Genomic DNA, 13,481 nt, shown 5'->3' on the forward strand with positions numbered 1-13,481 from the left:
ACTCCACACTTCCCATTGGTTCTTTTCCTACCCTAGCATTAAGGTCTCCCAATACCACTACATTGACATTTCTCCCTAAATCCTCTAAACAATCATTTAAATCTATTAAAAAAAGCCCCCTTTCATCTACACTCTTCTCACTACCAGGCCCATATGCACTTACAAAAACCAACATCTCCCTTCTCAGTTTCACCTTCATCCACATTAACCTTGAAGAAACCTCCTTTCATTCCACCACACTCTTACCTATCTCTTCACTTACTAGTATAGCCACCCTTTCTCTCCCTCGTCCTCTCTTCACTCCTGAGACCCTCCCAACTATACTCCCAAACTCAAACTCACCCCTTCTTTTCAACTTTGTTTCACTCAATGCAAACACATCCATCTTTCTTCTCACAAACATAATGCTTATCTCTTCCCTTTTACTCTCATCTGTATTACATCCACGCACATGAAAAGACCCAAACCTTTGGGTCCTAGTTGGAAAACTCCTCCCATACCCTCTTATTCCTTTTTTTTATCGTTATTATTATTACTAAGGCGTGTCCTCTTTGGAGCTACAGGGAGAGGGGTACCTAGTCCTATCCCCGCCCCGTTTTGTGGCCTTATAGGACTGAAGTGGAAATACTTGGTGGCACTATTCTTTCCTCCCGGCACAGGGTTCGGCGAAATGAGAAGATTAACATTAATTAAGAGAAGTGGCACAGGAAAGTAACAGGAGTGGGGGGGGGCAACATAACTGAGGGACAGTCTTAGTGTTGTAAAATATCATCATTTCTCTATGAATAGAGGTTTCCTCTACCACAGACTAAAAATATGTGTGGCTCAGTCCATAGGAACGCCCTATATAGACCCTAAAGTATCAGCCCGTGCTACTGAGCAGCTTTTAACCCCACAACATGCAATCAATACCTCAAGTCTATATACACAATGTCTATATGCATGGTGAATAATAAGGGACCCAAAAACCAAGTCCTGGGAACTCCACTAGAAACACTCCCCCATTTGAGTTTTACACCGTTTATGGTGACCCATTGTTTTCTGTCATTGATCCAAACTCTAATCCATCCATACAATTTTCCTCCTATGCCATGGGCTTTGACTTTATTTGGTAGTCTCTGTTGGGGCACCTTGTCGAACGCTTTGTTAAAATCAAGACAAATGATATCGTAACCATCCTTGTTATCTAATACCTGGAGAACCCATTCTGTGAGTTAAAAATCAAGTCATGTCTCTCGATGTGATCACTGATTCTATTAGCTGTTATTGATTCAAGCATTTTACCTATAACTGATGTCAAACTAATTGGACTGTAGTTGCACATAGACGATTTATATCCCTTTTTGAAAACAGGAACAATGTTTGCCTGCCCCAAGCAATAGGCCAAAAAACCAGTGTCTACAGACTTATCATGCATACGTGTTCACTGGTCGCCGATTTCAAATTTACACTCTGAAAAGGTTTTAAATATCTTTATTTTTTCGTTATTTTATGCATGAAAATGTAATTTAGAAGAAGTTAGAAAACTAAAATGCACGTTTCTAGCATTTTATAGTCATGAGTTTACCCAAATAGCATGATCTTAGAAGCACCTTGTAGCAGACGAACTTTTCAATGTCGTAGTTACATTTTCCACGGCTAGGACAACTGATGACGTCAGTATTGCCAGCGAGCAGCGAGCAACACGATGGGGGAATTCACATCGAGTGAAGAAGATTTATCGGATTTGGATGCCCACGTCGTGTTCCAATGTGGGTACTGTGGTGTGAATGTAGTGAATGTGGCACGGACGGGAACGCTCGGTTGGCACCCCCTCACCCCCGAAGACACACAGAGTTGGCGACTGTAAGAGGCGGGTAGATAGAGATAGACAATATTCTTGTCCGATGACCTTTGCGGGGTAACCCGGCACATATTCTTGACTAAGACCCTAAATATCTCACCGCATTTATAAGTATCCATGGAACACGAAAAATAATCAATACATTCAAAATCAGCTGTTCCACCCGCAAGCCAATTTTGATGCATTATTTACATTCATGACAACTGGTCGTAGGCAAGGCTTATTTCTAATTCCATGGCTAATTTCATGCTGTTATTATATAGTCTTTCTCTATATGATATCCCAAATACTCAATAACACTGTCATATCATTATCATGCACTAAATATATATGTACAACACTGAATGGGTCCTAGTGATTAGAGATACATTTTAACAACCACAATGAACTTTGATTCTAAGCCATCAAAGGCCAGCATGCTTGAAATTGAAATGTGGTACTACCCAGGACTCGAACCGGGCATCCTCATGACAAATGCGACAGTGACTTTCCAACTAGCCCATCAAGAGATCTCTTTTGATGGCCTAGTTGGAAAGTCACTGTCGCACTTGTCATGAGGATGCCCGGTTCGAGTCCTGGGCAGTACCACATTTCAATTTCAAGCATGCTGGCCTTTGATGGCTTAGAATTAAAGTGCATTGTGGTTGTTAATATATATATATATATATATATATATATATATATATATATATATATATATATATATATATATATATTTATCGGCTGAGAAGAAACCTGCACAGCGAAGCTATAGCGGTAATCCCCTACCACACTCCTGGCCAAATGGCCACTTCCGGAAGGGAGTGTGTGGTTGGACATTCCGCATAAATCATCGGAAATTTAAAATTCCCGGCTCTGTGCAGGTGGCGCAAGCGTCTACAACCCCACCTCCCCCTCCCTATCCCCTCCCTTCTTACTCGGCTGCACGGATTGAGCCGTCACTTAGCATCGCGGAACCAGACGAGTCGGTCACTCAACAACCCACCTTCTTTTCATGCAGGTAAGTCTGGTTCCTGCTCGTGCTCGTGTTCTCGTAGGGAGCTCTACCTGTTCTCCTGCAGTTTTTCCCCTTCGGTGTTGTGTCCAGACACCTTTGGGACACCCCGTCTATGATTACCATTATTCTATTTTCAGACCAAACGCTTGTGTGTGGAATCCGGCTGCACAGCCAGGATCTCGTCAGACGGCCACCACGACCTCTGCTCCCGCCATACCCCTTGTTTCTCACAAGCTGGCGTTGTGTGCAAAGCGCGGGTTGAGGAGATTCGTGCTGCTCCTCCCAAAACCCGTTCCAAGCTAGCTGCCCTCGAACTCCTTCGGGACGCATGGCGCAGAGCTCGGAAATTGAAATCCGCTGACGACCCCCCCCCCTAGTGTGGGCGGATCCGGCGTTAGGCGTGGAATTGGGCCTCGTTCGCCCTCGCCATCCGTCTCCCTATGTCTCCGAGACTTCCGTTGGTGCACAACCTGGGCCTCTCGGAGTACAAGGGGACGAGTCTGATGTTGCGGAGTATGGTGTCCCCGAGCGTCCTCAGGCCTCTCGGCAGCCCCATACATCCGACCATCAAGGGTCCTTAAAACCCTTACGGCTTGCTTTGTCAAGCACCCCCACGACCTCTGCTCCCGCCATACCCCTTGTTTCTCACAAGCTGGCGTTGTGTGCAAAGCGCGGGTTGAGGAGATTCGTGCTGCTCCTCCCAAAACCCGTTCCAAGCTAGCTGCCCTCGAACTCCTTCGGGAGGCATGGCGCAGAGCTCGGAAATTGAAATCCGCTGACGACCCCCCCCCCCTAGTGTGGGCGGATCCGGCGTTAGGCGTGGAATTGGGCCTCGTTCGCCCTCGCCATCCGTCTCCCTATGTCTCCGAGACTTCCGTTGGTGCACAACCTGGGCCTCTCGGAGTACAAGGGGACGAGTCTGATGTTGCGGAGTATGGTGTCCCCGAGCGTCCTCAGGCCTCTCGGCAGCCCCATACATCCGACCATCAAGGGTCCTTAAAACCCTTACGGCTTGCTTTGTCAAGCACCCCCACGAACTCGTCTTCCTCCCTAGTTCACTCGCGTGAACCCGGCAGGAAATCTCGCTCGAAAAAGAGGTCTGCCTCACCGAGGTCCAGGACGCTCAGCTTGTCCCCACCCTCCACAGCCTCTCCCCCCAACTCACCCTCCCTTCCTCGCTCTCCTTTTCCTCGCCGTAAATCCCACAAGGGCAGGGAGCCGGAGGACGAAACGAGGGGAGAGGGAACTCTGGCTGCCCAAGTGGCTGCCCTCCTTCCGTCCCTGATAGGCCCCGTCCTTGAATCGGCCCTATCACATTATCCGGCCTTTCAGGCCGCGCAAATCATAACGCACCCCTCTCCAGAGCAACCTCCTATTGAACCTACGGCTCTAGCCCCCCCTCCCACTCTCCCTCCTGGTCCTTCCCTCCGCCCCTCCGTGCCGGCGACAGGTATAGGACTAGAAGGCCCCTCTCAGGAGGAACCCCCCAATCAGACGTCCGTCGGGTTGGACGGGGTGGAGGACCACTACAGTTCTTCTTTACCTTATCATCCTACCATGACGGACTCTTTTGAGTTCCGCCCCTTCTCATGGTGTGACCTTCCCCGGTCCTGGGAGTACTCGTTTGGAGAAGGCCACAAGCTAGTGGCCTGGTCTCCCGACTACTCGCTACCGGAGGGCTGGAGGAGGAGAGATGACGTTATCCTAAAGTGGGCCAACGACGAGGAGGGGGCTAAGGTTCTATATAAGATTCGACCCCTCTCCGCCCCGGCCTCCACGCCCTCCAGGATTTCCACCTCTAACACTCTGGACGCATTAGGTGCTCTCCTGGAGAACCCTCGTTTAAACCCTGATGGGCATATGTTTGTCGACAGGTCGGGGGACTCGCCGGCGGTAGCACTCTCCCCAAACGCCTGGTTCCCGCAGGAGAAAGGGGAGAAGGCCTTAGACATCCCTGCTCTCTTCGAGCGGGCCCAAGACCAACCCAAGACGGTTCCTCCTCGACGGCATATCCCTTCATCATTCCCCGTCGTCCTGCCACCACCCTTCGCGCCGGAGGGCCTGCGCGATTGCTTATGGCACTCGGGCAGGGACCCCGCCCTCCCCCATCAACTTAGTGAACCGGAGGCTAAGTTGCTGACGACGGAGGCCTCGACCAGACAAGACCTTGCCTCTACCATCTCGACCGTCACGGCAATCGCGATGATGAGGAACTGGCTGACGACGCTCGCCACGAGCTTTGAGGACTTCCCGCGGGAAGAATTGAGGTGAGTGGGATATTTCAATCTATACAGAGGGTCCAGACCTGTCCTGGCGAGAGACGCTCAGGTAGCGTCTTCACCCAGGACGGAGCCTCTTGACTAGCGCCCGAGGACGAGGTCGTTCGGAAACGACCTCGGCCTCGCATATGTTATACGTTCTACACTTGAGCGATGTGACTTTATTACACCCTCCGGGGATCGGGATCCTTCTCGCCCTACTAATTTGATTCGCGTGTTTTCTGTATGCAGACACACCCTGGCGGCACTCTCTACCGTGGCAGAGGGTACAGCCAACATGGCGTCATCAGCCCTACCCCCAGCAGCGAGGGCCTTCACCGCGGCTCGTTTGGCAGCTCGTCAGTCTGCAACGCGGTCGGCCCCGGAGATAGCTCGCCGGGGCGTGGTGAGAGCAGCTCCCCTTTCCCGTGGTCTGTTCGACCAGGAAGCGACAGACCGCGTCTTCGCTACGGTCCCGACCGTCATCCAGATCCAACAACCCTCCCAACCTTCGGAGACACGCGATAGTGACCATCTCCGCTAGCACAGTTCTGGACTTCCTGTCTTGGCTAGCTGACACCACCAACAGGGCACCGGCGACGATCTCGGCTCACTCCGCAGCCCTCGCTGATCCACTCTGCTTCGGCATGAACATCAGAGTGCCACAAAGGGAGCGAAACCTTCTAATGAAGGGGATCCGCGCCTCGAGAGAGCCGAGACGTCAGCCGGTCCTAGCCTGGTCCTTGCATCGTGTTCTGCAGTACCTGACGTTCGAAGGGACAATCATGGAGGGGGAACACTTCCTTCAACGTGCCGTCTTTCTGCTCGCCCTGGCTACGGGTTATAGGGCGTCACAGCTGGCGGCGATCACCCGCCACCAGTCCTTCTCCAACCTGGAGGAGGACTGCTCTGCCCTAACTCTCGCTCCATCACCTACATTCCTAGCCAAGAATGAGCAGGCGGACGACATGATTGGCCCTATCAGAATACCATCCTTCCTGGAGGAAGGAAACCCACACCCGCTGTGCCCGGTCCGTGCGTTTAAAGACTACGTGGAACGCACGGAAGGGGTGTCCGAGGATCATCTCTTCTACAATTCGAAATCTCGGAACCCCCTAACCCCGAGGTCCCTAGCGCGTCTACTTTGCCGCATTATAGAGAAGGCCGACCCGGGCCATGCCCCCCACGCCCACAACATCAGAGGCCTCGCGGCATCGCTGGCATTTCTCCGCACCCACTCTGTGGAACGGGTGCAGGACCTCGGGGGCTGGGCATCAGCAACTTCCTTCAAGACACGGTATCTCTACCACTCGATCACCCCTGTCCCATGTGTCGCCATGGGAACGGCTCCACCCCTCTCTTCGCAAAAGAAGGGGGGCAAAGGGCGACCGAGGGGTAGGGGAAGGCCCAGGAACCGCTGAGCAAGATACAATATTCTACATAGAATTTATGCACTATGTAAATTGTACAATATTATTTTTATAAAAAATAAACAAATGAATATATATATATATTGATATTGATATCGATATAAGTACTTGATGCTTTTTGTCTCCCCTCTACTGAATGATAAGATGAATAGTCTCCCATACGAGACACACGTAATAACGGCTTGAGCCCTGTCCTCGACTACAATTTGGGCTTCACCTTCTCCTCCCACCTATCCTCGTCTCATGCTTAGCTTCGCTGTGCAGGTTTCTTCTCAGCCGATAATACTTCTTTGTCGCGGCTAGTGCCGCTTAAATTGTTTTTATCGGCTTAAGAAACCTGCACAGATTTAGGGTCCCTCCCTCCTCCCACAGGCGAAGCCTTCATTTCTCATTGAAGTGACGGCTCAATCCGTGCAGCCGAGTAAGAAGGGAGGGGATAGGGAGGGGGAGGTGGGGTTGTAGACGCTTGCGCCACCTGCACAGAGCCGGGAATTTTAAATTTCCGATGATTTATGCGGAATGTCCAACCACACACTCCCTTCCGGAAGTGGCCATTTGGCCAGGAGTGTGGTAGGGGATTACCGCTATAGCTTCGCTGTGCAGGTTTCTTAAGCCGATAAAAACAATTTAAGCGGCACTAGCCGCGACAAAGAAGTAATATATGTAATGGAATACGATAAATAATCGATATATTTCAATCCAGGTGATCACTCGCCAACCACACATTACTGTCGTGTCATTTATATGGCTAATCAGCCCACTCTTTCTATTTTATTTTTACACACTAATGTTTTGTAAAATTATGTTGCCGCAGCACAATATATCCTTGAATACGTAAAAAAAAAAAAAAAAAATATATTCAAAGAGCAATGATACTAACGTCACGTGAAGAATTTTTTTTACACAATATACAAAGAACAAAGTACAATTATAAAAATGAGAGAACACGTGTTTTTATCGTAGAGTAGGCTTAACTTACATAAAAGCAGACAAATTCTATCTTTCTGTACCCTTGTGGTTGAAAGGACCTTTTGGTTGTTGATAGAAGTGACATGAAGACAATTTTCTGTCAATTTAGTATGCACGATAAATTAATTATATGAGTAATAAAAATTTCACATTCGTAATTTTACGTTTTCAGTAGTGGTTTATTCTCCTTTGAATAGAGAAAAGGCTTCAAACGGTAACTGTCGCCGCTGGTGCAGGGCACCTTTGGGAGCTGGGCCCAATTTGATAAATTCGGTCACATTGGCTTAAAAGCGACCCTGACAGTAAGTTCTCATGTATACATGTTCGATTGAAGACCAGAGCTAATTTTGTATCCATCTTAGTGATTTTCTCATTTTTCCGAATGGATTGTTTATAACTCGAAGGGAGCTTCCGAGTTCTATGGTATTATTTGACAGAAGAACATTACACAGAAATAGAATGCAAACTTTCGGTTGACTTATACAACCATCTTCAGGTAAGTAAAATTGAGTATACAGATCGGTATTCAAATATGGATATAAGATGATGTAGGAGAGGTAGGTGGTGCTGGACGTTAGGTCAAGGAATGGTGGAGGTTTCGCATTAGCTGGACGCCAGGAAAAGGAGGGTGGGGGATTCGCATTAGCGGGTGGTAGCAGGACATTTGGTTTCTAGAGGAAGTTCGCTTTTACCACGTAGCCTAGTTGTGTAGCTGTAAAGAAGTAAATATGTCAGTGTGTGAGTTGATGATTAGGGTGCATTGTGAGATGTAAACTCTTTAAGTACTTTTATGTTGTTGACCAGATCTTGCCTGGTAGGAGTTTTATTGTGCGCTTATGTCATTTGTTTGCGTATGCTACCATCACAAGCATGCAGGGTGAGTCTCCTGCTCACAGAGGTGGTGGTAATACCAATGTATGAGGCATTGGGGAGAAGTTTGCAGCCTTCTTCTGGGCAAGTGGACTAGTATACCACATTACCCTGTTTAAGGAGATTGCTCTCTGTTATGTATTGGCTTTTCCTGATGTGCCAATCAGTTTCCCTGCTCTTCATTGTCACACAGAAGGGTAGAAGGAAACATAGGCTTTCGGCACTGTGTATATTTTTACACTGTTTACCCCGTCTGGTGTATTGGATGCTTGTTATTGTGGCAAAGTAGCATGCAGTCGATACTTTAGGGTCTATATGGGGCGCCCCTACGGACCAGAGCCACACATTATTTTGTCTATGATAGAGGAAAACTCTGTTCATAGAGAAATGATGACACTTTTATACTACGACTGTCCCTCCGTTATGCTGTCCCCCAACCCCTTGTTGCTGTCCTGTACCATTTCTCTGAGTATTCTTTTTCTGCTGTGGGGGAATTCCCTGTGGTGGGGGAAAAGAATACTGTCACCAAGTTTTCCCACTTGGATCGTAAGAGGCGAGAAGAAAGGGACGGGGATTGGGACTAGGCATCCTTCTCCTTGTAGCCCCACATGGCACATTCCTAAAAGTAAAAGCAAAGGCATAAAAGGGTCTAGAAGTTCTCGGACCAGCACCCTAAGGTTTGGGTCTTTTAATGTGCGTGGATGTGGTACAGATGAGAATAAAAGGGAAGAGATAGGTAGTATGTTTGTGAGAAGAAAGATGGATGTGTTGGCTTTGAGTGAAACTAAGCTGAAAGGGAAGGGCGATTGTAAGTTTGGGAGTGTAAGTGGGAGGTTATCAGGAGTGAAGAGAGGGCGAGGGAGGGAAGGGGTGGCTATACTAGTAAGTGAAGAGATAGGTAAACGTGTAGTGGAGTGGAAGGAGGTTTCCTCAAGGATAATGTGGATGAAGGTGAAACTGGGAAAGGAGATGTGGGTCTTTGTAAGTGCATATGGGCCTGGCAGTGAGAAGAGTGTAGAAGAAAGGGAGGCCTTTTGGATAGATTTAAATGAGTGCATAGAGGGTTTAGGGAGAAGTGTAAATGTAATAGTACTGGGAGACCTTAATGCTAGGGTAGGAAAGGATCCAATTGATGGAGTGGTTGGGAAATGTGGAGTTTCAGGAAAAAATCGTAGTGGAGAGTTGATGGTGGAAATGTGTCTAGAAAGAGAGTTGATGATAGCAAATACAGTGTTTCGGAAAGCATAAGTACACATGGGAGAGGGTGGTGGAGGGAAGGGTGGTAGATAGAGCTTTAATGGACTATGTAGTGGTAAATAGGATTATGATAGGAAGAGTTAAGGATGGACATGTGCTAAGGGGAGAGGGTGGGGGAATATCAGATCATTTTTTGGTGGAAGGTAAGTTGAGAGTGGAGGACAGATGGAGAAAGAGGAAAGGGACAAAAGGTAGGGAGGTGCTTAGAGTGAACTCTTTGAATGAAGAGGAAAAGGAGAAGGAGTACAAGAAGAAGCTGAAGGAGGAGTGGGAGGGAGTGAAGGACAGAGTAGAGGTAGGTGTGGAGGAGGAATGGGGATGGTTCAAGGAGGGAGTCACAAAGTGTGCAAAGATGGTGTGTGGAACAAGAAGGACAGGAGGAAATAGAAGAAAGGGTAGTGAATGGTGGGATGAGGAAATGAAGAAGGTTGTAGAAGAGAAGAAGCGAGCTTACACAGATTGGTTACAAGATAGGACGAGGGAGTCATATGAGACGTACAAAGAAAAGAAAAGAGAAGTAAAGAAAAAGGTAAAGGAGGCAAAGAGGAGAGCAGATGTAAAATGGGGTAAGAGTATGACAGAAATTTTTGAAAGTAATAAAAAGATGTTTTGGAAAGAAATTAAGAGAGGAAGAGGAGGCGAATCAAGTAGAGAAGAAAAGGTAAAAGGTGCAGATGGAGAGATGATAATGGAGGAGATGGCAGTAAGGGGAAGATGGGCAGAATATTTTAGGGAGTTGCTAAATGTGAAGGAGGATAGGGAGGGAAAGATAGCTGCAGTGGGAAATGCTAAGAAAATGACCGTGATGAGTGAGGAAAATGGAGGAGAAATAAGGAAGGATGAAGTGAAGGCAGCAGTTAAGATGATGAAAGCAGGTAAGGCACCTGGTCTGGATGGATGCCATGCAGAATGTCTTAAAAAAGGAGGTACAGTGATAGTGGACAGGTTGGTGAGGTTATTTAATGTTTGCTGGAGAGAAGGTAGAGTGCCGGAGGACTGGAGGAGTGCTTGTATAGTTCCACTTTACAAGAGAAAGGGGGACAATTGTGAATGTAGTAGTTTCAGAGGGATTAGCTTGTTAAGTGTAGTTGGGAAGGCTTATGGGAGGATCTTGATTGAGAGGATTAGGAGAGGAACAGAGGGAGTAATTGGTGAGGAACAGTGTGGATTTAGGACAGGTAGAGGTTGTGTAGATCAGATTTTTGTGGTAAGACATATGTGAGAAAGCTATAGGAAAGGGGAAGGATGTTTTTTGGGCTTTTATGGATCTGGAAAAGGCTTACGACAGGGTAGACGGAAAGGCACTGTGGGAAGTTATGCGGATATACGGGATAGGAGGAAAGCTTCTAGGAGCTGTCAAGAGTTTTTATGAGAGTAGTAGAGCTTGTGTCAGGATTAGAAATGGAGAGAGTGAGTGGTTTGAGGTAAAGGTGGGACTTCGTCAAGGATGCGTTATGTCACCCTGGCTGTTCAACTTATACATGGATGGGGTAGTGCGAGAGGTAGATGCAAGGGTAGTGGGTCAGGGATTGGAGATTGTTAAAGAAAATGGAGAAAAGTGGGAGGTGAGCCTGCTGTTGTTTGCAGACGACACTGCTCTTGTGGCAGGATCGGAGGAGGGATTGAGGAAGTTGGTGACAGAGTTTGGGAGAGTGTGTGATAGAAGAAAGCTGAAGATAAATGTGGGTAAAAGTAAGGTGATGAGATGTACAAGGGGTGAAAGGGACAGTAATCTGGAAGTGAGCATTAAGGGAGAGCAACTGGAGGAAGTGGATAGTTTTAGATACTTGGGTGCAAATTGCAAATGTGGCAGGAAAAGTTGGAGTAAAGGTAGATGTAGAATGTAGATTGAGAGAAGCGAGTAAATGCCTTGGTGGATTAAAAAGTGTAATGAGGAATAGAAATTTGGGAATGGATGCTAAGAAGAGACTGTATGAAGGAGTGATTGTGCCAACAGCACTGTATGGAGCAGAAACATGGAACATAAGAGAGGAAGAGAGAAGGAGTTTGAATGTGTTTGAGATGAAGTGTCTGAGAAGTATGAAGGGGGTTACTAGGCAAGATAGAGGGAGAAATGTGGAGGTGACGAGGAGAACAGGGGTGGAAAGGGGGTTGGGAGATAGGGTTGATGAAAGAGTATTAGGATGGTCTGGACACATGGAAAGAATGAGTGAAGAAAGACTAGTAAAGGGGGTATGGAAGGCAGATGTGGAGGGAGTGAACATGAGGGGACGTCCTAGGATGAGATGGATGCGTGGGGTGAAGGGCTTTGGGGAAGAGGGGAATGTCTGTTGAGGAAGGACGGGAGAGGACAGAAGACAGGGGGTGAATGGAGAATGGTTGTATATGGAAGATGTTGTGATGCATGAGGTGGAATGGACAGGGGGATGGGGGTGAGGTAGTGTGTGTGAGCAAAATTTTGACGCAGCCCGAAGGGATTTCTCCCCGTCCTCTCCTTTATATGGGGGGACGGAGAGGGGGGTGTCGCCGATTTAATGAAGCAGCCTCGCTGTGGATGTGCTGTGTCTTGCGACACTGCTTCTGACCCAGGGCAGTGGACAAGGTGCAGGGGTGACCCGTCATCTAGGAAGTGCTAAGATGAGAGGGAGGGTGGAGGGGTGTGGAGTGTTTTCGGGGATGGAATGGGTGTGAATGATTTTATGCCTTTTCCTTTTTGGCTACCTCCCTAGTAAGGGGGAAAAAGCCTTGGTATATGTATGTATGTATGTTTACATTATGGCGCTCCGAGAAGCGCGCGAATCCAACATTTAACAAAACAAAAACAAAAGGTGCATATCGCCATTAACCTAAACATTTCTTTAATGTGAATACACTACACTCTCTTTGGTCAAGTTGTTTCTCATGATAAGGCTGGAGACCTTTGTATTTTTTGTAGTATATGATAGGAGCCAATTTGTCGTGTGGGTTTGTGTATGTAACTTTACGTGGAGCGATTTCTTTCAAAATTCGTTCGTCCGTTTTGTGTGCTGGTGTCATTTGATTTTTGTAATGATTTTGTGTGTAAGTGGAATATGTGTTGTTTAGTTCGTGTTGTGTTATGGTGCGGATGATGAAAAGTCTCGTCCCCTTGTCAATAATGGGGTTGGAAAAACCGTTATTAATAAGTATCTGTTTGACGCGCGATACTTCACCGTGGAGAAGTTTTCAAGAGGAGGGAGATGCAATTCCTGAATGCGCGTCGAAGGTATGCCCGAATGACACTACGTTTGTACTGCTGGGGGCACTCATTTACGGCAGTCCGGCATGTTCTAGTGTCAGTCTTCTTCCTGTAAACAGTGGTCTTGTATGTGTTGTCTTGAGAGTGGATGAGGATGTCCAGGAAAGGGATCTTGTTGTGTATGTTGAGTTCGTAGGTGAAGTGTTATACAGAGGCTGCTTCCATGGCTAATTGTGTCTCTCAGGTGGGATTCACTCAATGAAAATATCGTCGACCTATCTACAATAGGTGAAGGATTTTACGTCAGGGCCTTGTAATACTGTGTTCTCTAGGGGTGAACCCATGGCGACACCTTCCACTTGCAGGTATAGCTGAACTGGTCTGTGGGGCATACAAATAGAGCTTCTGTGGTGCAGGCAAGAGGCAGATTCTTTATGTTTTCCGGGATTTTAGGTGGAGGCAGTTCAGGGTGACGGTACACACTATTGGGGATTATTTCAATAGCGGGAAGAATTGGGACATGTGAGAATAACGATTTTACGTCGAAGAAAGCCATTATTCCTTGGGGTTGTTTACTGCGTAGAATGCCGACAAATTCATCTGTCGATTTCAGGGAGTATTTCTTAGGGGCGTATGGGGGTGACGATACTATTTAGCTGCTTAGCAAGTCCATATGTAG

The sequence above is a fragment of the Oratosquilla oratoria genome, chromosome 12 (genome assembly GCF_046742065.1).
Source record: "Oratosquilla oratoria isolate Oo_2021 chromosome 12, ASM4674206v1, whole genome shotgun sequence".
Taxonomy (NCBI): Eukaryota; Metazoa; Arthropoda; class Malacostraca; order Stomatopoda; family Squillidae; genus Oratosquilla; species Oratosquilla oratoria.